Source organism: Hyla sarda, chromosome 4, assembly GCF_029499605.1.
Source record: "Hyla sarda isolate aHylSar1 chromosome 4, aHylSar1.hap1, whole genome shotgun sequence".
Taxonomy (NCBI): Eukaryota; Metazoa; Chordata; class Amphibia; order Anura; family Hylidae; genus Hyla; species Hyla sarda.
This window is the reverse complement of record NC_079192.1, coordinates 94935754-94960052: the sequence shown is the minus strand read 5'-3', so window position 1 is coordinate 94960052 and position 24299 is coordinate 94935754. Positions and strand designations below refer to the sequence as shown.

The 24299-nt window shown below is 43.5% G+C and overlaps 1 protein-coding gene across 2 annotated transcripts in view; it reads left to right on the top strand.

Annotated features, from left to right (window-relative positions):
- Positions 1–24299, top strand: part of CORO2B (coronin 2B) — a 77835-nt gene that overhangs the window by 17586 nt on the left and 35950 nt on the right. The window contains exon 1 of one of the 2 annotated variants that reach the window (XM_056571618.1): positions 1149–1168. The exons of the other annotated variant lie outside the window; for it this stretch is intronic. The gene's annotated coding sequence lies outside the window, so the exon portion shown is untranslated. Of the gene's footprint in view, positions 1–1148; positions 1169–24299 lie in introns of those variants that run through there. 2 annotated transcript variants of the gene reach the window in all.

The following is a 24299-nucleotide window of genomic DNA, read 5'->3' as shown; positions in this document are numbered from 1 at the left end:
TCTTCAAGCAGCTTTCTGCCTGCAGCCACAAGAGGCCTGGAGAATATCTTCCTTTGGGATACATGTGCAGAATGAGTGACGTTAACCTACGCATGTGGATTGCTAAGTAGGACAAGCTCCAGACCTCTATTGGCTGCAGGCATGAAGCTGCCTGCAGCCTAGAACATGAGCATCACTTTTAACTTTAAACCTGTTATGAGGAGCTCGCAGTTAAAAGCGCTGCTTACCCGCTCAGTACAGCATAGTATTCAACTGTATGGGAGTCCTGAGGTTAAAGGGGTTATCCACCATAAGGTGATTTTAGTAGGTACCTGGCACACAGTAATGGACATGCTTAGGAAGGATCTGTGCTTGTCTTGGGGCTAAATGCCTATTCCATGAGATTACCATAACACTGTGGCTAGCTTTTTGTTAACTGGTATTTCCTGTTTGACTTTTCTTTTTTTGACTAAAAATCCCACAATTTCATTTTCCTCCCTCCCACACATCAGCCACCCCACCCATTGCAACATAAATGAGCTGCATCCATCAAAAGACCTGTGGTTTCAATCAGGGTTCCTAGAGCTGTTGCATTAGTTGCAGATTGAACTCTATCCCAACAAGTGATCCCTTCACCCATTGAAGCAGACAGGCTCCCTGTCATCAGCTGACTAGTGAATCAGGTCTCGGCCGCATTGCAAGCTGGGAAAAATCTGAGACAACAGTCATTTTGCATGCTGGTAAAAATAAATAGTGGGGTGAAAATCACAGAAGAATTGTGAGAAAACCGTCACACACAGGTACAGACACTATATTATTAAATTATTATGAACTACACTAACTTTACAGCCCCTGTAGCATAGTCAAATACAAAAAAAATCCTGGAATACCCCTTTAAACCCAGAAAGCGCCTTGCCCCCCTGAACTATACAACTTCCTGTGGAGCATACAGCAGATGATAAGTCCTGGGAGAATTAAGATATTTAAATAGAAGTAATTTACAAATCTGTTTAACTTTTTGGCTAACTACAAGATAGTTCACTCTTTGGCCTGTTTAAAAGGTGACTTACTCTCCCCCTATAGGCAATGTGGACCTGAACATTGCTAATGTTCTCTACAGGCTTCACCGTGTTGGCAAAAAGGGAGGTCTCGCTGTCGAATGGTCTCGCTGCTGCTCCCTCCTCCAAGGGTAATAATATCCATAGATGTGGGGATGGTGTTGTAATGTAGTAGAGGGTACACTATGTTCATTTTTGAATGATTTTAAAATGGTTTCTAAAACTTCCTAATTATTAATCAATTGGCACAATCACTGACCAATGATAAAAGTCAATGAGGTCTATTTGCATTGACCAAGTTTCAATAAAAAAAATACCAGTGGAAGTTTATTTCTAGTTTACTGCTAGTAAAATTCTAGAGAGTCTACAATATTTTCCATAAGTATAATACAGGAGATATGTATGTGCACTCACCACTCAACATAGGCCACCGCGCTCTCAGGACGCTGGATCTCAGCATGGGCGCATGTAGGTAGCGCTCTGAGGCAACGTCGGCAGTTTCGCACGTGAGTGCGTGCTTCTTCCGGCCTCATGCCGTAAGAAGCACGCACTCATGTGCGAAACTTCCGGTGTTGCCTCCGAGCACTACCTACATGCGCTTGTCAACCCTTGCTATTCATGACGCCAGGGTGAGGGCTCATTAGTAATGCTTGTCCTACCGCCACCCTTCCCAAGAGCGATAGGGAGGTAGATAATAATAGAATGTCCACAACCGGAGAGTTTTCTGAAACAGGGATAACTTTTACTGAAGATTTTCTGCAAGCTTCATAAACTGAACAGTCTCTATGCATACAACTGCTTTCTTTGGAGATTGACAAAGGTTGGGACTTTAGCAATTTAGAGTCTTTAAGGTATTATGCGCTGTTCCACTGGATTTAGGGGATTTAGTTGCGGTCCAGTAGTAGCTTTAGTGGGGGTAATTTAGAACTCACAGTTTAAGTTCAGCTGAGGCCGGTAGGTTTTCATTTTGTTATTTATTAAATATATACATGTATTAACATTAGAGAATTAGACTTGAGGAGAGGCGACTACGGGCTGTCCCACCTGAGGGACCCTACCTGAGCGTAGTTACTCTGACTTTGGGGACCTCTACACTAGGTACAGTATGCAATACGGTACTGGGACACCACACTGAGATCCAGCGTCCCATGATCCGGACCCCAGAGCGCGGTGGCCTATGTTGAGCGGTGAGTGCACATACATTTCTCCTGTATTATACTTATTGATACTTCATCTGTAGTACATGCACCCCGCAGGAGGCACCCATATACAGTGGCATTCCGACCGGGGTGCGGGGGGTGCGGCCCGCACCTGATGGGGTGACACCAGGTACGCCGCCGGTCCTCAGTTGCGCTGCCTGTCTCCATACTAGCAGCCCCCCATTTGTGCTGCCTCTGTAAGAGCATTCCCCCCCCCCCCGGTCCTCACTTGTTGCGTCTCCGTACTAGCCCCCCCCCCCCCCCCCCCCGTCACCTGCACAGTGTACCGGCCTGCGCCCCCACGTCTTCTGTTGCGCCGGTCCGACGTCCCTCCGCAGGGCCGGCGCAGGAGGACGTGACGTCACTCGCAGAGCGCCCAGAGAGAAGGAGCGCTGCGCTGGATGGGTGAGTGAGTGTGTGTCTGTCTCACTCTCTCTGTTTGTGTGTCTCTGTCTGTGTGTGACTGTGTGTGTGTGACTGTGTGTGTGTCTGTGAGTGTGTGTCTCTCTGTGTATGTGACTGTGTGTGTCTGTCGCAATCTCTGTCTGTGTGTGGCTCTCTGTCTGTGTGTGACTTGTGTGACTGTGTGTGACTCTGTGTGTGTGTGTGTCTCTCTGTGTGTGTGTCTCTCTGACTGTGTGTGTGTTTTTTGTGTGGGGGGAGGGGGGGTTTGTTTGAACCAGCGATCTAATGTGGGGAGACTTTGACCTAATGTGGGGAGACTTTGACCTAATGTGGGGAGACTTTGACCTATTGTGGGGAACATGCAAGGAAACCTGCGGCCTAATGGGGGGAAACTACTACCAAATGTGGGGAATCTATGCTACCTAATGTGGGGAAACTGCTACCTAATGTTGGAAAACTGCTACCTAATGTGCGAAGGCTGCTACATAATGTGGGAAAACTGCTACCTAATGTGGGGAATCTGTGCTACCTAATGTGGGGAAACTGCTACCTAATGTGTGGAATCTGTGCTACCTAATGTGTGGAATTTGTGCTACCTAATGTGGGGAAACTGCTACCTACCTAATGTGGGGGAACTGCTACCTACCTAATGTGGAGAACTGCTACCTACCTAATGTGGGGGAACTGCTACCTACCTAATGTGGGGAAACTGCTGCCTTCCTAATGTGGGGGAACTGCTACCTACCTTAAGTGGGGGAACTGCTGCCTACCTAATGCTCCCCCCCTGGCAGTAGCACCCTCATCATCCACCAGCAAACCCCCCCAGCAGCAGCACCTCCATCAGCAGATCCTGATGGTGGATGATGGGGGTGCTCCTGCCAGGAGGACGATCCTGCCGATGGACGATGGGGGTGATACTGCCAGGGGGGATGGCCAGTAGCACCCTCATCATCCTCCAGCAACACCTCCCCAGTACTAGCACCCCCATCATCAACTAGCAACACCACCAGATTTATATTCAGAGGGTACAGTATGTGGCAGATTTATATTCAGAGGGCACAGTGTGTGGCGGTATATTCAGAGGGTACAGTATGTGGCAGATTTATATTCAGAGGGTACAGTATGTGGCAGATTTATATTCAGAGGGTACAGTATGTGGCAGATTTATATTCAGAGGGTACAGTATGTGGCAGATTTATATTCAGAGGGTACAGTGTGTGGCGGTATATTCAGAGGGTACAGTATGTGGCAGATTTATATTCAGAGTGTACAGTATGTGTTGGTATTCAGAATGTACAGTGTGTGGTATTATTATATTCAGTGGGTATGGTGTATGGAAGGTTTATAATCAAAGAGTATAGTGTATAGTAGTATTATATTTAGAGGATACAGTGTCTGGCAGGTTTATAATAATAATTGTTTTTATATAGAGGATGAGAATGCGCTGACATAGTGAGGAGTCATCTGGGCGGCACATTCTACAGACAGAAGTTATAGCTTGACCAGGCGGTATGTTTCATCTGAATTAGATAAGGAAAGACTATAGAGAAGACGTCAGCTGTAGTCACTGATATAATTGTGTATTCTCCTCACTATAGAGAAGACGTCACCTGTAGTCACTGATATCATTGTGTATTCTCCTCTCTATGTCCTATCAGAGCTGTAGTCACTTGTCAGTTCTACAGTTATGATGAGTGAAACTACAACTCCCAGCATAACCTCACCACTGCATAAAGGGGTACTCTACTGGAAAAAAAAATTTTAATCAACTGGTGCTACAAAGTTAAACAGATTTATAAATTACTTCTACTTAAAAATCTTAATCCTTCCATTACTTATTAGCTGCTGTATAAGTGATTCACAGGAAGTTCTTTTCTTTTTTAATTTATTTTCTGTCTGACCACAGTGCTCTGTGCTGACACCTCTGTCCATGTCAAGTACTCTCCATAGTAGGAGCAAATCCCCATAGCAAACCTATCCTGCTCTGGACAGTTCCTAACATGGACAGACAGAGCACTGTGGACAGACTGGAAAGAACTACACAACTTCCTGTGGAGAATACAACAGCTTATAAGTACTGTAAGGATTAAGATTTTAAATAGAAGTAATTTAAAAATCTGTTTAACTTTCTGGCACCAGTTGATATAAAAGAAAATGTTTTCCAATGGAGTACCCCTTTAAGTAATTCTGGGAGCTGTATATTTAAATGGTGAAAACTTCTTTAACACTTTCCCATTCTGTGGCAACTGGTATATCTGATTATTATACTGGAATTTCTCACAATGGACTACAACAGTGGTGTCTGTCACAATAAGCTAAAAACTTACTGAGGGTGGGAAGGTATGGGGTGACACCATTTTCTACCGCACCGGGTGACACCAACCCTAGCAACGCCACTGCCCATATAGGTCGCCGGGATTGAGCTGCCGTTCAGTGTGTCCTCCCCTTTCTGTCTCGCATTCTAGCTACAATATTTTCCATTCATGGTCTGTGACTTGAACTTTCCAGCTCCTTATAAGAGAATAACTAGGTTAGACAAAGCCCCATGAAGGTTGACTTATCCTTTAACTGTCTTTGCATATACATATGCTCTTTGGTTAAAAATGATAAAAAGTGACCCCTTCTTCTTACCCTGCTCTGCTAGGCTTTATTGAGCAATTGTAAGCATCTCTAATCACGGTCTAATGTATGTATCTGACCACATGTGAGTTCAGAGATACCCATAGAAGAAAGAGGAGACTGATCCCATCGATGAACCCCTGGAAATATGGCTGATGGCTCCACATGCACAACCTTTGTTGAGTAGGAGTTTCTAACGTTATACAAGCAACAAACCTTTCAGGAGGTTAGGCTTTCTGTGGGCAGCAAGCTTTAGTGACAGGTCCTATGGGATTAACATTAAAGCACTGCTAAATGTTATAGAAAGCGTATAGGGCCAGTGCCATGTGCCAGGCTCAGTGAGAAGTGTCTGCTCAGCAGCCTACCTTCTGTTACTCTCCTTCCTTATGATTATGTCTTCATTATGATTGACAGGTCTATCCACATTTACTTACAGGGAGACACCTGTCAATCAACCCCCCCCCCCCCCTCCTCTTAAAGATTAAACCAAACAACAACACAATCTTAGTCCCCAGATTTGCAGACAGCATTCATTAGTGTAATTACTGTGGAAATGGCAACAGCTGTGACTCTAATGTGGCAACCCATTTAAGGTGCCCAACTAAAGACATCTTTATATCACCCATCACACAGAAAGGCTGTAACCCTAATGAGACAACGCCTTTAAGGTGCCCAACTAAAGACATCTTCATATCACCCATCACACAGAAAGGCTGGGAACTTATTATGTGGGTGTCCCTGCACCATAGCCACGGGACATTATAGAAAAGGATTAATCTACTGTCAAACAATGACCCATTATCAATGGCTGATGAGGAATCTTTGCATAATTTCCGACCCTTTGTATTACTATGAGCCAGTAGTTGGATGGCTTCCTAGAAATGTAGACTAGACACATATATGTTGGAATAATTGACACTACTGTCCCAAAATGTATCTTGAAAATTTTTTCTTGAGAAATAATGATAATGATGCATACAATCTTGTATGAAATGAAGTAGTCTGGGTTTATCTTAATTTTATGAGTTGTGTTGTCTCCTTTATAATAAAAGTAAGTCCTACTAGGTATATCTGTTCTAAACCTGGCTGTTAGTAAACAGATACTTATAATAATATGATATAGTAATTAGTTATTTATGTAAATTGAGGTGTTCTATGATAAATTTAGGACCAAATAGCAATGATATGCAAGCTGTGAAAGAGAGAGAGAGAACAACAAAAAGAATAAAACTCTTGAGCTGAGAAGGTTAAACATGATTTTATAGCTTTGCAAGTGTCTTTCAGCTAAGAGACAGTTATGATTTGTTTAATCTCCCTATCAGCTATCTGATTACATCTGTAGCTATAAGCATATAGATGTAAGATATAGAGCTGACAGATCTCCTTTAAAGGTCAGTTAATTTCTAACATCGGTAATAAGATTGTTGGAGATGTCCCATTAAGAAATGCTGTAATAATGTATTTATATGTTCACTTAGTGCCCAGTTTTGTAGCTCTAATGGGTGCAGAGGTAGCAGTTGCACCTGGGCCCTAGTGCCTTGTATAACCAAAGAGCCTTATTGCCTTGGATGACCAAAAGACCCTCTGCCACATAAAAAGAGGCCAATATTCTAAAAAGCACATGGGGGCCCTGTCATAAGTTTTGAATTAGAGCCTAGGGGCTTCAAGTGACACCTTTGCTAGTTTCCTTTGTCTATTAGATTAGTGTATGGCTAGCTCCAAATGGGTGTCTATAGAAAACAAGTCCCAGCCTGATCACAGCTGTGATGACCTTCGATCAGGTCAGGACTTGAGCCCGCAAGATGGACACGTGTAAATTAGTAATATACCCACATGAAGCCAGTCTATGTGAGACATTGAGAAGTAGTTAGAGTAGCTCCATATAGCACTTTGCAAGCTTCTTCTTTGTGCTCCTCACTCATCCCAAAAGGTAATCTCTGCAAGCTCTGCCATTTATAGGCTAAGCCTCTTAGAGGTGGAGGGAGATGAGAGACAACCATGGGTCAGACCTTAGCATGAGGAGTCAGTAAAAGATAAGTAGTAAGGCCTTACAACAGTCTGGCCTTGGCTGCTCCATTTTCTTTTGATGTTAAACTCCATTTGGATAAATTTAGGGTTTTCACAAGCTCAGAACAGGTATCCGACACAGACTCACTTCATCTTCATTTTTTTTGTTAAATCTCTGAGTGTTCTCTTTAAATACTCCGAGGTCTGGAAATTTCCGCTGCCTGGATAGAGAATGAGCTGTATAAGCCGACTTATTGTCATGAATGACTGAAGTTTTAAGTTCAGTTTATGGTTATAAGAAGACACATTGTAAACACCCAAAAGGTAACCTTGTGAAACACTGAAGAACGGCACCGACATAAAAGTTACTTATTAATATGTTACAATGACATGCAGGGGTATTCCTAGAGGGGTTAAGAGAGCACCAGGCCATGTCTGTTTCAGTAAATAGTTGTATTCCCTATGAAATTATTTTAGAACATCATAGCTTAGAAAGGTATAAAGAAATTGTCAAAAGGGCGTCACTATTCTCCTTGTTAACAGACACACCCATATGGCATATCCAGTTTTTAGCTTAGGTTACATACACACCTCCTTTTTGCCAGTATATGTTGGGATAACACAGACAAAAAGAGAACCTGATGCACATCCCACCACACCTTTGGCAGGACTATTGAGTTTAAAATACATATAGTCTACTAGTCACTATATTTGGTGCAGCTCCTGAAAGTATACTTTGATCTATTAATATAATTTTTTTTATAGGACTAATATTTGCGGCTGAATGTTAACAGGGAAAAGGGAAATTCCAGCACCGCAGTCACGGGATAAAACGCTGCTTTATTGATTCATCAACAGGAACACAGAGCTCAACAATGCACGAACCAAGGAGTGAGGCATTTCAGCGGTCATAGCCTCCTTAATCGTAGCATGACTAAGGTGGCTACGCCCGCCGAAACGCGTCACTCCTTGGTTCGTACATGCTGAGTTCTGTGTTCCTGTTGATGAATCAATAAAGCAGCGTTTTATCCCTCACGCCTCCGTGCACCTCTGACCTGGTGGTGAGATGGACATCACTTCTTGTATTTCTTCACTGACAGAATTTTAAGCTACTGCTTAAAGGGGTTATCTACCATAAGGTGATTTTAGTACGTACCCTGCAGACAGTAATGGACATGCTTAGGAAGGATCTGCGCTTGTCTTGGGGCTAAATGGCTATGTTGTGAGATTACCATAACACTGTGCCTAGCTTATTGTGAACTTGTATTTCCTGTTTGACTTTGCTTTTTTTGACTAAAAATCCCATTTTCCTCCCTCCCACACATCAGCCACCCCACCCATTGAAACATAAATGAGCTGCATCCATTCAAAAGACCTGTGGTTTTCAATCAGGTTGCCTTCAGCTGTTGCATTAGTTGCAGATTGATCTCTCTCCCACCAAGCAATCCCTCTACCCATTGAAGCAGACAGGCTCCCTATCATCAGCTGACTAGTGATGTCAGGTCTCGACCGCATTGCAAGCTGGGAAAAATCTGAGACAACAGTCATTTTGTATGCTGAACTACACTAACTTTACAGCCCCCGTAGCATAGTCAAATAAAAAAAATCCTGGAATACCCCTTTAAGTGTATGCCAGTCTAGAATGTTTTGTGCTGAGTAGTGCACATTACTGAGTTAAGAGAATGTAAATATGCTGTGTGCATTATCCCCAGGAAAGCTCTTTACTAGGTCATTCCTTGAGGGGGTTTGGGATGAGCATGTAAGTGGTCAGGAACATTTAAGACCAAGGTCATTGTAAGTGGGAACTGAAATGTGTTTTAGAAATGCCTAGATTTTATTGATTTTTAGGCTGCTTTATGGGGCTTAGAAAAGTGGGGCAGTCAATGACATGTGCTGGCTGCTGTGATGGTTACACTACAATACACACCATAAAAAGTGATTGTATCATCTAATATTAAATGAACCATATTTTACTTGAGAACTTATAGATTATAATGGATTCTGTTCAGAATTAGAGTACACAAGGCTGCGATGTGGCATTATGTAGAGCCAGATGAGTTGTACCAAGCTCCTGAGGCCTAGGGCGAAAACTGAACCAGGCCTCACACATATAGATGCATTATAGTTCCTCATATAGAACTGCAATGGGGCTGACATAGAGACATACACATTTTCTTTTCTGACTATATACTATTGTACCAGAAATGTGCACCTTGCGCCATTGCATGTCATATTATATGGGTATTCTCTCCTAGAGGCTTTATAATACTTTGTGTGCTGCTTTAAGGCCTACTGCACAATGATCTGCCATATACAAGATGAGGCCTAACTATTGTGAGAATGAAATATAGAAATAATACACACACATAAATATATATATATATATATATATAGAGAGAGAGAGAGAGAGAGAGAGAGAGAGAGAGAGAGAGAGAGAGAGAGAGAGAGAGAGAGAGAGAGAGAGAGAGAGAGAGAGAGAGAGAGAGAGAGAGACAGACATATTGTATGTATGGTAATGTATTATAGCCATGCCATTACATAGGGTGCAAATGACAGCAAGGTCAATGCCAACAGGTATAAAGGAAAACAGCTGTGAAATAAGCAGTATTTCCCCACAGCACCATTTAGAAGCCCATAAAATGGAGAATGTGCAGTGTAGCTGCAGTTACACTTCATACAATACACTGGTGCATGTAGTGTAGAAGAAAAAGAATCCAGCGCGGTCCTCATGCAGTAGAAAAACATTTATTCAGGTACCAACAGAGACAAGGATAAAAAGGTGACACGTTTGGGCCAGTTCCCCTAGCCTTATTCATACTGGTGCATGTAGCTTATATGCCTTTGGCCCATGCTTGTTGCATAAACCCAGTAATCAACTGACAGGATCATACACTCCTTAAAGGGGTACTCTGGTGGAATTTTTTTTAAAGGGGTTATCCAGCATAAGGTGATTTTAGTACATACCTGGCGGACAGTAATGGACATGCTTAGGAAGGATCTGCGCTTGTCTTGGGCTGAATGGCTATGCTGTGAGATTACCAGAACAATGTGGCTAGCTTTCTGTGAACTGGTATTTCCTGTTTTCAGTTTTCTTGTTTGCCTACAAATCCCATGATTCCATTTTCCTCCCTCCCACACATCAGCCACCCCACCCATTGAAACATAAATGAGCTGCAGACCTGTGGTCTTCAATCAGGATGCCTCCAGCTGTTGCATTAGTTGCAGATTGATCCCTCCACCCATTGAAGCAGACAGGCTCCCTGTCATCAGCTGACTAGTGAGTCAGGTCTCGGCCGCATTGCAAGCTGAGAAAAATCCGAGACAGTAGTCATTTTGTATGCTGGTAAATATAAATATTGGGGTGAAAATCACATAAGAATTGTGAGAAAACTGTTACACACTATATTATGAACTACACAGCCCCTGTAGCTTAGTCAAATAAAAAAAATTCCCGGAATACCCCTTTAAATCAACTGGTGCCAGAAAGTTAAACAGATTTGTAAATTACTTCTATTAAAAAATATTTACCCTTCCAGTACTTATTAGCAGCTGGATGCTACAGAGAAAATTGTTTTCTGTTTGTATTTCTTTTTTGTCTTGTCCACAGTGCTCTCTGCTGACACCTGATGCCCATATCAGGAACTGTCCAGAGCAGGAGAAAATCCCCATAGCAAACCTATGCTGCTCTGGACAGTTCCTGACACGGACAGAGGTGTCAGCAGAGAGCACTGCGGACAAGACAAAAAATAAATTCAAAAAGAATTTCCTCTTTAGCATACAGCTGCTAATAAGTACTGAAAGGATTGAGATTGTTAAATAGAAGTCATTTACAAATCTGTTTAACTTTCTGGCACCAGTTTATTTTTTTTTATTTTTTTTATTTTTTTTCCCACCAGAGTACCCCTTTAAGCGGACACCCATATTAATACCAAAATGAACACCAACCTCCTGGTGAGCACCTGCCATAATATAATCCCTGCACCATGCACCAATTCAAGTCTCTACTATCCAATTAAGCCACACAATGACATATTCTGGGTCTGTGCTGCTTATCTGCAAAGAGAATGGGTAAGGAGTAGTGTTGAATGGCATAGGCTATATTCGAATTCGCGATATTTTGCGAATATATGGACAAATATTCGTCATATATTCGCTACATTCGCATATTCGTAATATTCGCGTTTATTTTCGCATATGCGAAAATGCGAATATGCAAAAATTAGCATAAGCGAAAATTCACATATGAGAACATTTGCATATGCAAAAATTAGCATAAGCGAAAATTCACATATGAGAAAATTAGCATTTGCGAAAATTCACACGCCAGTCTCACACAGTAGTATTAGAGCCTTCTTTACACCGCACAAGCCGGAAGCAGAGAGGGATGATCACTGTGATGTGTACTGTTGAATAAAAAATAAAAAAAACGAATATTCGTAATTGCGAATATATAGTGCTATATTCGCGAATATTCGCGAATTCGCGAATAAAATTTGCGTTGCGAATATTCGCGAGCAACACTAGTAAGGAGCTGTGTGAAGTGCCCCCTTCCCATGAAGCTCCCTGTGCCATGAGGACATTATACACACTTTACTGAATAGTATAGAAAGTCTCTGGAGAAGAAATGGCATGTGAACACAATGTCAATGAGCTGTGAGCTTCCTGCACTCACTGCGCATTTGTTAAAGTGGTAGAAGAGGAGAATGTCAGACAGTGAGGACAGGCCTCTCAGTGATATTCTTCTACTTCATCTAATGGGATCTGTTCACTGCACAGTCAAGTCTGATCAGGACCATAACATCAGGTTGCCAGGTTGTAAAGCAAAAACATCTGGTAATGAATAAAATATAAGCGGACAGAATATCCTTAAAAGACGCAAGCCCCAGCCTGACCATGGCAGCTGCCAGTCCAGGTCATCAGAACCACGGCTAGGCCGGGACTTGTGTCCATATTACGGATGGAGAAATGAGCATGTAATACCCTTATGTGAATCTGGCCTACTTGTTACTTGAAACTGGCCAAAGGATAGTGGAAAAGTTTTAGATTGTGGGGAGGCCGAGCACTGGGGCCCCCCGTGATCTCCTGGTTGGAGCCCCGGCTCTCCTTCACAGCGGCGCGTCACGCGCCGCTGTGAAGGAGAGCCGGGGCTCCAAACAGGAGATCACGGGGAGCCCTAGAGGTCGGACTCCCCACGATCACAATTTCGCTTCTAGCAGACAATTAGGGGTACATGCACGTCATGTATGTACACACGTAAATAATACGCTTCAGGTTGCCCACAGCTGAAATTCAGGTTTTGTAGTTTTCGCTGTGAAATTCCAGATGCAGAATTTCCACAATGGAAAAAAACGGCAAGTGGATTGTGCTGCCACCCATTGACTTCAATGGGTAGCAACATAATCCACAGGGGATTATTTATGTGTGAATGTGTACTTAGTGTGTATGGAGGAAATAGTCAAGAGAGTGGGTCATTCTTAGTATTGCTGGGGGTCCCATCAATCAGTTCCCCACAGACCTACAATATCTGACCCTGAAGTTAAAGGGGTTATCCAGGAAAAAACTTTTTTATATATATCAACTGGCTCCAGAAAGTTAAGCAGATTTGTAAATTACTTCTATTAAAAAATCTTAAAGGGGTACTCCGCCCCTAGACATCTTATCCCCTATCCAAAGGATAGGGGATAAGATGTCAGTTCGCTGGGGTCCCGCTGCTGGGGACCCCTGGGATTGCCTCTGTGGCACCCTGCTGTCATTACTGCGCAGAGCGAGATCACTCTGCACGTAATGATGGGCAATACAGGTGCCGGAGCAGCGTTACGTCACGGTTCCGACCCTCGCTCTGTGCAGTAATGATGGCGGGGTTGCCGCAGTGGCGATCCCCGGGGTCCCCAGCAGCGGGACCGCGGCGATCTAACATCTTATCCCCTATCCTTTGGATAGGGGATAAGATGCCAGGGGCGGAGTACCCCTTTAATCCTTTCAGTACTTATGAGCTGATGAAGTTGAGTTGTTCTTTTCTGTCTAAGTGCTCTCTGATGACATGTGTCTCGGGAACCGCCCAGTTTAGAAGCAAATCCCCATAGCAAACCTCTTCTACTCTGTGCAGTTCCCGAGACAAGCAGAGATGTCAGCAGAGAGCACTGTTGCCAGACAGAAAACAACAACTCAACTTCAGCAGCTGATAATTATTGAAAGGATTAAGATTTTTTAATAGACGTAATTTATAAATCTGTTTAACTTTCTGGAGCCAGTTGATATAAAAACATATTTTTTCCCTGGAATACCCCTTTAATATTCCATTTTTATTTCAGTTTTTTTTTTCTGTATTGCATTTTTATTGGCCAAAAACGCTGCAGCCTGATGTTAGCTAGGAGTCAATAGGGAAGTATTAAATACAAACATGGGGATCGTTTTTCTTTTGGTGTTTTTAGATATTTTTGAGAGGGGAAAAAACGTCAAAAAACAACCACAATGTGTATTTCAAATTGGCTTTTTTTTTGTTGGTCCTCCAACTCCTTAAAATAAATCCTAAAAAGGGGTATTTCAGTGATTTTTTTTTATTTTTTTTCATATCAATTGGCTCCAGAAAGTTAAACAGATTTGTAAATTACTTCTATTAAAAAATCTTAATCCTTTCAGTGCTTATCAGCTGCTGAAGTTGAGTGGTTCTTTTCTGTCTGACAACAGTTCTCTCTGCTGACACCTCTGTCTGTCTCAGGAACTGTCCAGAGTAGAAGCAATTCCCCATAGCAAACCTCTCCTGCTCTGGACAGTTTGTGAAACAAACAGAGGTGTCAGCAGAGAGCACTGTGGTCAGACAGAAAAGAACAACTCAAGGATTAAGGATTAAGATTTTTTTAATAGAAGTAATTTATAAATCTGTTTAACTTTCTGGAGCCAGTTGATATAAAAAAAATAAAATGTTTTTCACTGGAATACCCCTTTAAGGATTTATTTTGAGGAATTGGGGGAAGAACAAAAATTGCCAAAAAAAAGTCAATTTGAAATACACAGTGTGTTTTTTTTTCACGTTTTTTTCCCCTTTCAAAAATATCTAAACACACCAAAAGAAATGTTTTTGACTGGAATAACCCTTTAAGTCACATGATGAATGAATTACATTAAAAAGGAAAGGAAATGAAAAAGGACTGTACTGAAACCCACTATTTTTGAAAGAACGCCACAAAAACTGCATCTTGAGAGTGCAAAAAGCCACACACAGTTTGTGTCTTATCCCAGCCCCATCCTCTTATTTATTTGGGTAGGTGGGTAGTCATTTAATTGTCACCTCAAACAGCAGGAAGACTAGAATTAACCCATTGTATATTCCATGCTGAGGACGGGTTAACGTCTTACATTTTTTTTAGCATTTGTGTTTCCCGAAGGAAAAAACAAAACATGTTTGTCAGTGATTCGGTATCTCCATGATGTCTAAGTAGCTGTGTTCTTCACACGGTTCCGAGGAATGGTTACCCTCAGCCTGCAGTCTTTCCTGGCTCGCTGTCAGTGTTTGGCACAGATCTGAACAGCCCCCTCACCCAGCTGCAGCCTTAGAGAAGTCAGTGAATAGGATCTTTCTGTCTCTTTCCGTCTGCAGCAGCTTCTGTTCGCTTGTTACCAGCTCTCAGATCTGGGCTAAATTCATATTACAGGCTACAGAACTGAGGAGACTCCGCTCATACACATGGGGGGAGATTTATCAAAACCTGTGCAGAGGAAGAGTGGTGCAGTTGCCCATAGCAACCAATCAGATTGCTTCTTTCATTTTCCACAGGCCTCTTTAGAGGCCTGTGGAAAATGAAAGAAGCGATCTGATTGGTTGCTATGGGCAACTGCACCACTCTTCCTCTGCACAGGTTTTGATAAATCTCCCCAATGGAGTAGGAGGACGCTTTATTCCACTCTCTTATTGTGCAATCCACCGTCTGACTTCGGGGCAATTGAGAATAGTACAGAATTATTACGGAATACAGAATAATACTACAGAAACAACCAGAAATAGACTTTGGGTCTATTCACACGGCAGAGTTTCTGCTTGCGAAATTCCGCCTCAAATTAAAGCCCATAGACTTCTATGGGATTCCACACTCCCATTTACACTTCTGAATTTCCGCTTGCCACAATTCATGAGCTATACATTTTCTGCTTAACATATGGTCTGTTTACACGAGTGGATTTCCTGCGGATTTTCTGCAGCAGATTTTTCTGAGGCGGATTTTCTGCAGAAAATTCGCTGTGGATTTTGTAACCATTGATTCAATGGGTCTGCAGAAAATCTGCAGATGTTTTTGCTGAGGAAATCCTGATTCTGGCGTCCGCAGAAACATTGAACCAGTTGGTTCTGTTGAGCCCACTCGGATATGCTCAGAAATGCATTGCCGTCTATGAAGATGACGCATTTCCGAGTAGTCTAGTGCCGCCACATCAAGCAAATGTGCGGATTGTCTGCCCGTGTTTTCCAGCAGACATTCCATACCTATTCTGTCGTGTGAACATAGCCTAACAGTGTATACAATTGATCTAAGCTTTAGTGCATATATTGCTGATAATATTATATTTATAGGTAGTTTCGTACAAATATGCCTATGTTGCAGGCTTAAACAAAATAAAAATAAAAAAACCTTTACTTACCTCTCTCGCTCCACAGGAAATCGTTGTGGCCAGTTCCGCCAAAGTTTTTGGAGCTTTTTCACATGTTACTTGGGCAGTTTTCATCCCCATTCCAAAATGGGTTACTTGCAAATCACACAAAAGCATCTGCTTTAGCAAAAAAAAAAAAAAAAAAAAAAAGAAGAAGAAGAAATAAAAAAAAAGTCTGATATCTGAAAGATAGTTGTTTTCTGATGAAAAAAAATACATTTTTAAGAATTTAAATGAATGGAAGTACGTGGAAACTTAGCCTAACTTAGCTGTGAGGTCTGGCAGCTACCATTCACATTAGGTTTCTGTCACTTATGTCAAAGGAAATCCATGTTAGGAAATCCATAGGGTCTAACTCCTGAGACCCCCACTGATCAGCTGACTGAAAGGGGCTCTTCACTTCTTACCAAACATAGGTCTGTACAGTCAGTAGGCGCTGTATATGATGGCATTGCAATGTATCCCATTCACTTCAGCAGGACAAGCTGCAGTACCAGGTGCAGCCACTACCCAAGGTATGTAGCTGTGTTTGGTAAGAAATGAAGAGGCCACACTGCTCACAGTCCCTTTAATAGTTGGTCTGCAGGGGTGCTGGAAGTCCGACCTTCACAATGTGATAGACTTAAATCGGCACTCTCAGATATAACACCTTTTTATATGTTGTACATATACAACTATTGTTTTTCTAATAAACTTAACTGCTTTTGAAAATACCACCACTAGGGGTCCCCATACCTCTTGGGACACATATGAGTCCCAAAGCAGCATGAATGTGTCCACGGGTCATGGACACGAGATGGCGGATTGACAAGGCTGCAGGAGGAACAAAGCTTTCAGCAACACTTACCAAACATGTGCCTCCAGCTGTTGCAAAGGAGGCACAGGGAGGGGGAGGAGTCATCACAGTGCAGGCAAGATATGGACACGCCCCCTCCCTTTGACAAGATGGAAAAGACAGTGAGCACTGCTATTTTTCTGTGAAATATGGGTGATAGACATAAAAGTTACATGTACATGATCAGGATGAGGTGCTGAGTAACAGTTTTGGTTTGTTTTTGTGGGATCTGACAGGTACATTTTAAGAATAGGCCACCAATAAGAACCCCTTTTAAAAGGTTGGAGGATCCGGATATCTAATATGGATAGGCAGGTAGTTATTGAGAAAACCATTCTGTGCGGCTCCCTCTGTATCTGACTGTGGACCATGGAGTCGTTTTTCACAGTTTTTTAGAGCCTGATATCTCAGTAAAGGACAGAACAGGGCTGGTTTCCTACTAAAGAGGTCTGTAGCTTTCCACAATTGGATAATACGTAGCTGTACTGGCAGAGATTGCAGCAGTAGATGGTGCTAGGAGTGTTGTCTTTCCTTACTGGACAATAGTCCTCTTGTCATATCGTCTCTCTTCATGTTATGCAGTATGGATGCTCATCTGTACTCCCCTGACTACAGGACTGAGGATGCATAGTCATTGTCTGTGCTGGCCTGAAAATCCAGGAAGCAAAGCAGAACATGGTGTTTGCTCTAGGGAGAGGCAGAACACATAGAAACCAATACGTCTAGGGATACAGCTTGCTATGGATTGTATATATACAATATAGTCTTCAGCCAGAGGACTTGCTTTTCTGTATTCTGGCCTATATAATGGACAGATGCCTAAAAGCTCATATATAATATATCTAGCTGACTGGCTATCCTTGGAAGTCCCATAGACAGTGAATGGAACAGCAGTGGATACATGTGACTGCTGCTCAGTTCCTCTTATGAGATCACAGGTGGTCCCAGTTGTTGTACCCCTGGCTCAGGCTTTTGATAAAAAAACAAACAGATTCCTCAAAACCAGAATAAACTGTATCAAAACGTGTGTACAAATTTGAATCCGTATACGGTTTGAAAAATGATGTCCGGTTGCGTTTTTAAGAAAAAAAAAAACCATATACCGCTTTAAATTTTCACTCCATTATGAATACAATTTGTTGGTTGAAATTCCAAGAAATAAACTGTGCAAAGTCAAAAACTGTATGGTGAAAACCAGATGGAACCCTACCAGGGGCGTAGGAAGCCCACAAATCTGGGGGGGATAGCATTGTAACTGGGTGTTTCTTTGAAAAAAGCCGGAGCCATAAAAGGGGAGGAACTAAAAGGGGCGGGGTCACTCATATTTGCATGACAATACAGGCTCCTCATCACAGGTACCTTCAGGGAGCAGTGAATTCAAGGGATAGGTGTTACGCCGAGCGCTCCGGGTCCCTGCTCCTCCCCGGAGCGCTCACGGCGTCTCTCTCCTTGCAGCGCCCCGGTCAGACCCGCTGACCGGGGAGCGCTGCAGTGACATTGCCGGCGGGGATGCGATTCGCATAGCGGGACGCGCCCGCTCGCGAATTCTTTGGTGAATAAGTTCTGCATCCCGGTGACCCGTCTCGTCTAGCCGCTCTACATTTCCGCGGTCAACGGAGTTAGATTGGATTGCACCGTGCGTTACCGCACAAAACCCCTCTTAATGTGCATTGGACCCCATCACGAAAAGATTGAATTTTTCGTCCTTCCCAACTGCACCTCTGAAGTCCTCCTCGGTCTGCCATGGCTCCAGCTTCATTCTCCCACCCTTGACTGGACCACCGGGGAGATCAAGAATTGGGGCTCTGCTTGCCACAAGAAATGCCTCTCCTCCCCTCCCAGTCCCGTCAGGCAAGCCTCAGTGCCTCCTCCTACACCTGGTCTCCCCAAGGCTTATCAGGACTGTGACTTGCCTCCTCGTGGCCCCCGTCCTGGTGACACCCTGCCCCGTGCCAAGCTTCACCCTCTGCCCTCCCTCCCCATTCCCACTCCTGCTGTACTGCCTGCCTTTGAGGAAACCCTACATTCACTCCCGGTGTCCTCGTCCCATGTGAAGCAGTTGCCGGACAAAAAAAGGGGGAGACCTAAGGGGGGGGGGGTACTGTTACGCCGAGCGCTCCGGGTCCCTGCTCCTCCCCGGAGCGCTCACGGCATCTCTCTCTTTGCAGCGCCCCGGTCAGACCCGCTGACCGGGAGCGCTGCACTGACATTGCCGGCGGGGATGCGATTCGCATAGCGGGAAGCGCCCGCTCGCGAATCGCATCCCAAGTCACTTACCCGTCCCGGTCCCCGGCTGTCATGTGCTGGCGCGCGTGGCTCCGCTCTCAAGGGCGCGCGCGCGCGCGCCAGCTCTCTGAGACTTAAAGGGCCAGTGCACCAATGATTGGTGCCTGGCCCAATTAGCCTGTTTAGCTTCCACCTGCTCCCTGGCTATATCACCTCACTTCCCCTGCACTCCCTTGCCGGATCTTGTTGCCTTGTGCCAGTGAAAGCGTTTAGTGTTGTCCAAAGCCTGTGTTACCAGATCTCCTGCTTTCCATATTGACTACGAACCTTGCCGCCTGCCCCGACCTTCTGCTACGTCTGACCTTGCCTCTGCCTAGTCCTTCTGTCCCATGCCTTTTCAGCAGTTAGCGAGGTTGAGCTGTTGCTAGTGGATACGACCTGGTTGCTACCGCCGCAGCAAGACCATCCCGCTTTGCGGCGGGCTCTGGTGAACACCAGTAACCACTTAGAACCGGTCCACCGGCACGGTCCACGCCAATCCCTCGCTGACACAGTGGATCCACAACCTGTAAGCCGAATCGTGACAATAGGGATCTGTCAGGACTGTGGGAGGTAGGCTTTGTGTGTTTGAGGTCAGGATGAGGGGTTAGTGTAGGCACCATTGACACCTTGACGAAACATGGTGTACATGTATGCCGTGGTAGCAGTCTGGATGTATGAAGAGCGCTTACAAGCTGAGCGCTCTTCATTTACTGCTAATGCCGGACATCAGTGATCACGTCCCTCCACTAATAGAAGTGTAAACAAAAATAAACATATTTGGTATCGCTGCATGCGGAAATGACAGAACTATTAAAATATAACATTAATGAAACTGCATGGTAAATGGTGTAATCATGAAAAAATACCAAATAATACTACATCATTAGGAACACACTTTACATCACACAGTTACTGATGCATCATACTGTTACGGAATAAAACAACTGTATACAGACCTGTATCTCCCTGTACAGTGACCATAAAGAAGTAGATACCAGCTGTACACAGACTCTGTATACAGGAAAGCAGTAGAAGACAGCACTGGATAAATCCTTTTTCCCTGTTGTCATCCAGATAGAACAGATAAATGATAGCTCTTTTCCACATATCCAGAGTTTTCCATTTCTGGTGTTGTGGTCTTGGACTTTGTTGCATGTTTGGTATCCGTATACCAAACATGCAACAAAGTCCAAGACCACAGCAACAGAAATGGAAAACTCTGGATATGTGCAAAAGAGCTATCATTTATCTGTTCCTCAAGAAAAGCTTTTGGGAACCAGTAAACTACTGCTCTTTTGCACATATCCAGAGTTGTCTATTTTTGGTGCTGTGGTCTTGGACTTTGTTGCAGGACCTGTATCCCATATAAGTGATTGTATACAGGACCATATAAAGGTAGATACCAGCTGTACACAGGATCTGTATACCATATACTGTAAGTGATTATAGTTACATCTAGGGATTCACAGGTATGGTCATTTCTGATCAGCGATGTCCTCTTTCCTTTTCTTCTGCATCTGGATCAGACCAACATGTCAACTTCTTCCAGCCAAAACCATTACTTTAGCATCTGCAGGAAAAACATGTTAGACTCTGCATTTTTCCAGTGCACTGCCCACTCAAAATTAGGATAGTAGGTACCCCATTAAGTAGGCCTATCCCCCACTGTAGACCTCTCCCCAGTAGGTAAATACATCAGAAAGTAGGTAGGTTGTTAGCTAGGTAGATAGGCAGGTAAGTAGGTAGTTAGGTATGTTCAAAGTTAGGTTGGTTGTTAGCTAGATAGGTAGGTAAGTGCATAGCTACAGATTCCTGTGAAAAAAATATGGCTGCAATTATATTTCTCACAGGAATAATCACTCAGCTTTCCTAGTAGGAAAGCTGAATGATGATTCCTGTGAAACATAACAGGAATCATCATTCAGCTTTTCTACTATGAAAACTGAGTGATGATTCCAGTGAGAAATATAATTACAGCCATATTTTTTTTCACCCAGCTTTCCTAGACTTCAAAACAGCAATGTTTGCCTAAATATGTGGTAACACATATAATATAATTGCAGCCATATTTTTTCACCCAGCTTTTCTAGACTTCCGAACAGCAAAGTTTGCCTAAATATGTGGTAACACACAGTCTAAAAAATATGGCTGTAATTATATTTCTCACAGGAATCATCACTCAGCTTTCCTAGTAGGCTACACCCCCCCCCTTCCCATAGGTATATGCAGAGTTACACCCCCCTCTATCCGATAGGTATATACAGAGTTACCCCCCTCCCCCCCTTTTCCCCATAGGTATAAGCAGAGTTACCCCCCCTCTTCCCCATAGGTACATGCAGAGTTACCCCACTTCCCCCCTCTTCCCCATAGGTATATGCAGTTACCCCCCTCTTCCCCATAGGTATATGCAGAGTTACCCCCCTTCCCCATAGGTATATGCAGAGTTACCCCTGCCCCCTCTTCCCCATAGGTATATGCAGAGTTACCCCCCTCTTCCCCATAGGTATATGCAGAGTTACCCCCCTTCCCCTCTCTTCCCCATAGGTATATGCAGAGTTACCCCCTTCCCCCCTTTACCATAGGTATATGCAGAGTTACCCCCCTCCCCCCCTCTTCCCCATAGGTATATGCAGAGTTACCCCCTTCCCCCCTCTTCCCCATAGCTATATGGAGAGTTACCCCCCCCCTCTTCCCCATAGGTATATGCAGAGTTACCCCCCTTCCCCCCTCTTCCCCATAGGTATATGCAGAGTTACCCCCTTCCCCCCTTTCCCATAGGCATATGCAGAATTACCCCCCTCCCCCCTTCTTCCCTATAGGTAAATGCAGACTTAAAAAAAAAAATTATGCTCACCTGATGTCCCATGCAGTGATCTGCTCAGCAGCAGGGGCCTCCACAGTACAGGCGCTGATGAGTGACGTCATGCGTCCTGCATGGGGGCAGAGGTCACGTCTCCTCTGTGTTAGCTGCAGATGCGGCTTAGGCAGAGGGGACGCCTTCTCCTGTATGTGCATGTATCGCACATACCGGAGAAGGCAGCGCTGTCTGCTAGGGATCTGGGACGAGTGACATCACAAGCAGGGCATGACCGTGATGTCACGAGCCTCCGCCCGCATCGCCAGTCATCTGGCACAGAGCAAAGTTCGCTCAGTGCACTGGATGCCTGGGGTACAGTAGCCTTTGGAAAGGGGATGAGATGTCTAGGGGCGGAGTACCTCTTTAAAGGGCTTATCCACCATAAGGTGATTTTAGTACGTACCTGGCAGACAGTAATAGACATGCTTTGGAAGGATCTGTGCTTGTCTTGGGGCTAAATGGCTATGTCATGAGATTACCATAACACTGTGCTAGCTTTTTGTGAACTGGTATTTCCTTTTTGAGTTTTCTTCTTTGACTACAAATCCCATAATTCCATTTTCCTCCCTCCCACACATCAGCCACCCCACCCATTGAATCATAAATGAGCTGCATCCATTCAAAAGACCTGTGGTTTTCAATCAGGGTGCCTACAGCTGTTGCATTAGTTGCAGATTGATCACTCCACCCATTGAAGCAGACAGGCTCCCTGTCATCAGCTGACTGGTGAGTCAGGTCTCGGCCGCATTGCAACCTTGGAAAAATCCGAGACAACAGTCATTTTGTATGCTGTTAAAAATAAATATTGGGGTGAAAATCACAGAAGAATTGTGAGAAAACCGTCACACACAGGTACAGACAGTATATTATGAACTACACTAACTTTACAGCTCCTGTATTATAGTCAAATAAAAAAAATCCTGGAATATCCCTTTAAGTCACAGAATGAAAGATTCACATGATTTGTAATGAAAAACATGCAGAGAATACAGCCCTGTATAACTGTTTACATGCTTCACCATCTTTCAAGATACTTGTTTTCCATCAGTGAATGAGAACATACTGAACTGGGAGCTCAAACACACCGACAAGTCCTGCTGAGAAGTGGATACAATTGTATCCCATGTAGACAATGCTCAGGCAGCAGTCCAGAATGAAATAGTATAGAATACTATTAGACTAGGTTTACGCCTCATTTTTTGCATCCGTTGGATGCATACATCTCAAGAGCATAAAGAACCTTGTGACAAATCGATTTAATGGATACATGGGGTTCTATTATAAAACATGTATCCATTATGAGTCTCATTAGTTTCTGTCACTTTGCGTATTTTTTTGTTGTTGTTTTTGCTGGACAGGATAAGGCTCTTTTTACACTGCATTATGCTGTGTACATAGGTGTACAAGTCGGAAGAGGTCCTGGTGTGTGCGCCCGATGTATGCCTATGATACTTTGTGAAAAAGGACGTATACCACATGGGATACATCCATATGCTGCATCGAGTTCAATGGAGGTCTGTGCTTTTCTGTTCAGCAGACTCTGCTGCATACATCCCAAATGAAATTTAAAATTACATACTTTTTGTCCTCCGTCTGTCTTGTAGGGGTCTATAGATCAATTTAACATAAGTGCCGGGATAGGTCCTGGTTCTTACAATAAGCAAATCCTCCAGTAGACTGCAGTGTGAATCTAGCCTAATACAGACCACTGGGCTATTCTGTCCAGCCTAAAACTGCATACATTGCTTTCCATCTGACTCCAGCAAAAAAATTCAAAGACACGATTAAAGAGTATCTCTCGGGATTTTGTTAAATTTTATAATCCTCCCAGTTCACTGCCCCCATCATGATAAACCACCCCCTGCCTTTATTTTTATAATTTTTTTTTTTTCTACCTTGATATTGCTCTGTATTTTCTGCTCAGATTGACAGACTAGGAAGGGGTGTTACCCAGCAGATGTGACATCATCTAACACCATACAGGGGAGAACTTTCTCCCTCACTCTGCTACACACAGCCCAGAGCAGTTCAATGTGAGATGAGCTATGATTGGCTAAGGCTGCACACATACCCCTCAGCACTCCAGACTGCATTTCCTGATTTTGGACTTCTGCCAGGCCATGAGAAGGGTCCAAAATCTGTGCAAGAGATGGGGAAAATGTGCTCTGGACAAGTAGTGAGACACCTAGAGGCAGATTTTTTTTTTTACATAAATAAAACACAGAAAACTTCTTTTTTTTTTTAAACAAAGTACATTACAAAGATTTTTATTTACCATAAGGAGTGCAATAGCAAACATTAGTTTTAATGAGAGTGCCCATTTAAGACAAAAAAAACCTGATGCAATTCAAAATTTTTACAATTTTTTTAAATGACTGTAACTCTTTAAGCTTCTTCTAAATTCCACTGAACAACCCCTTTAGGTTGGAAAT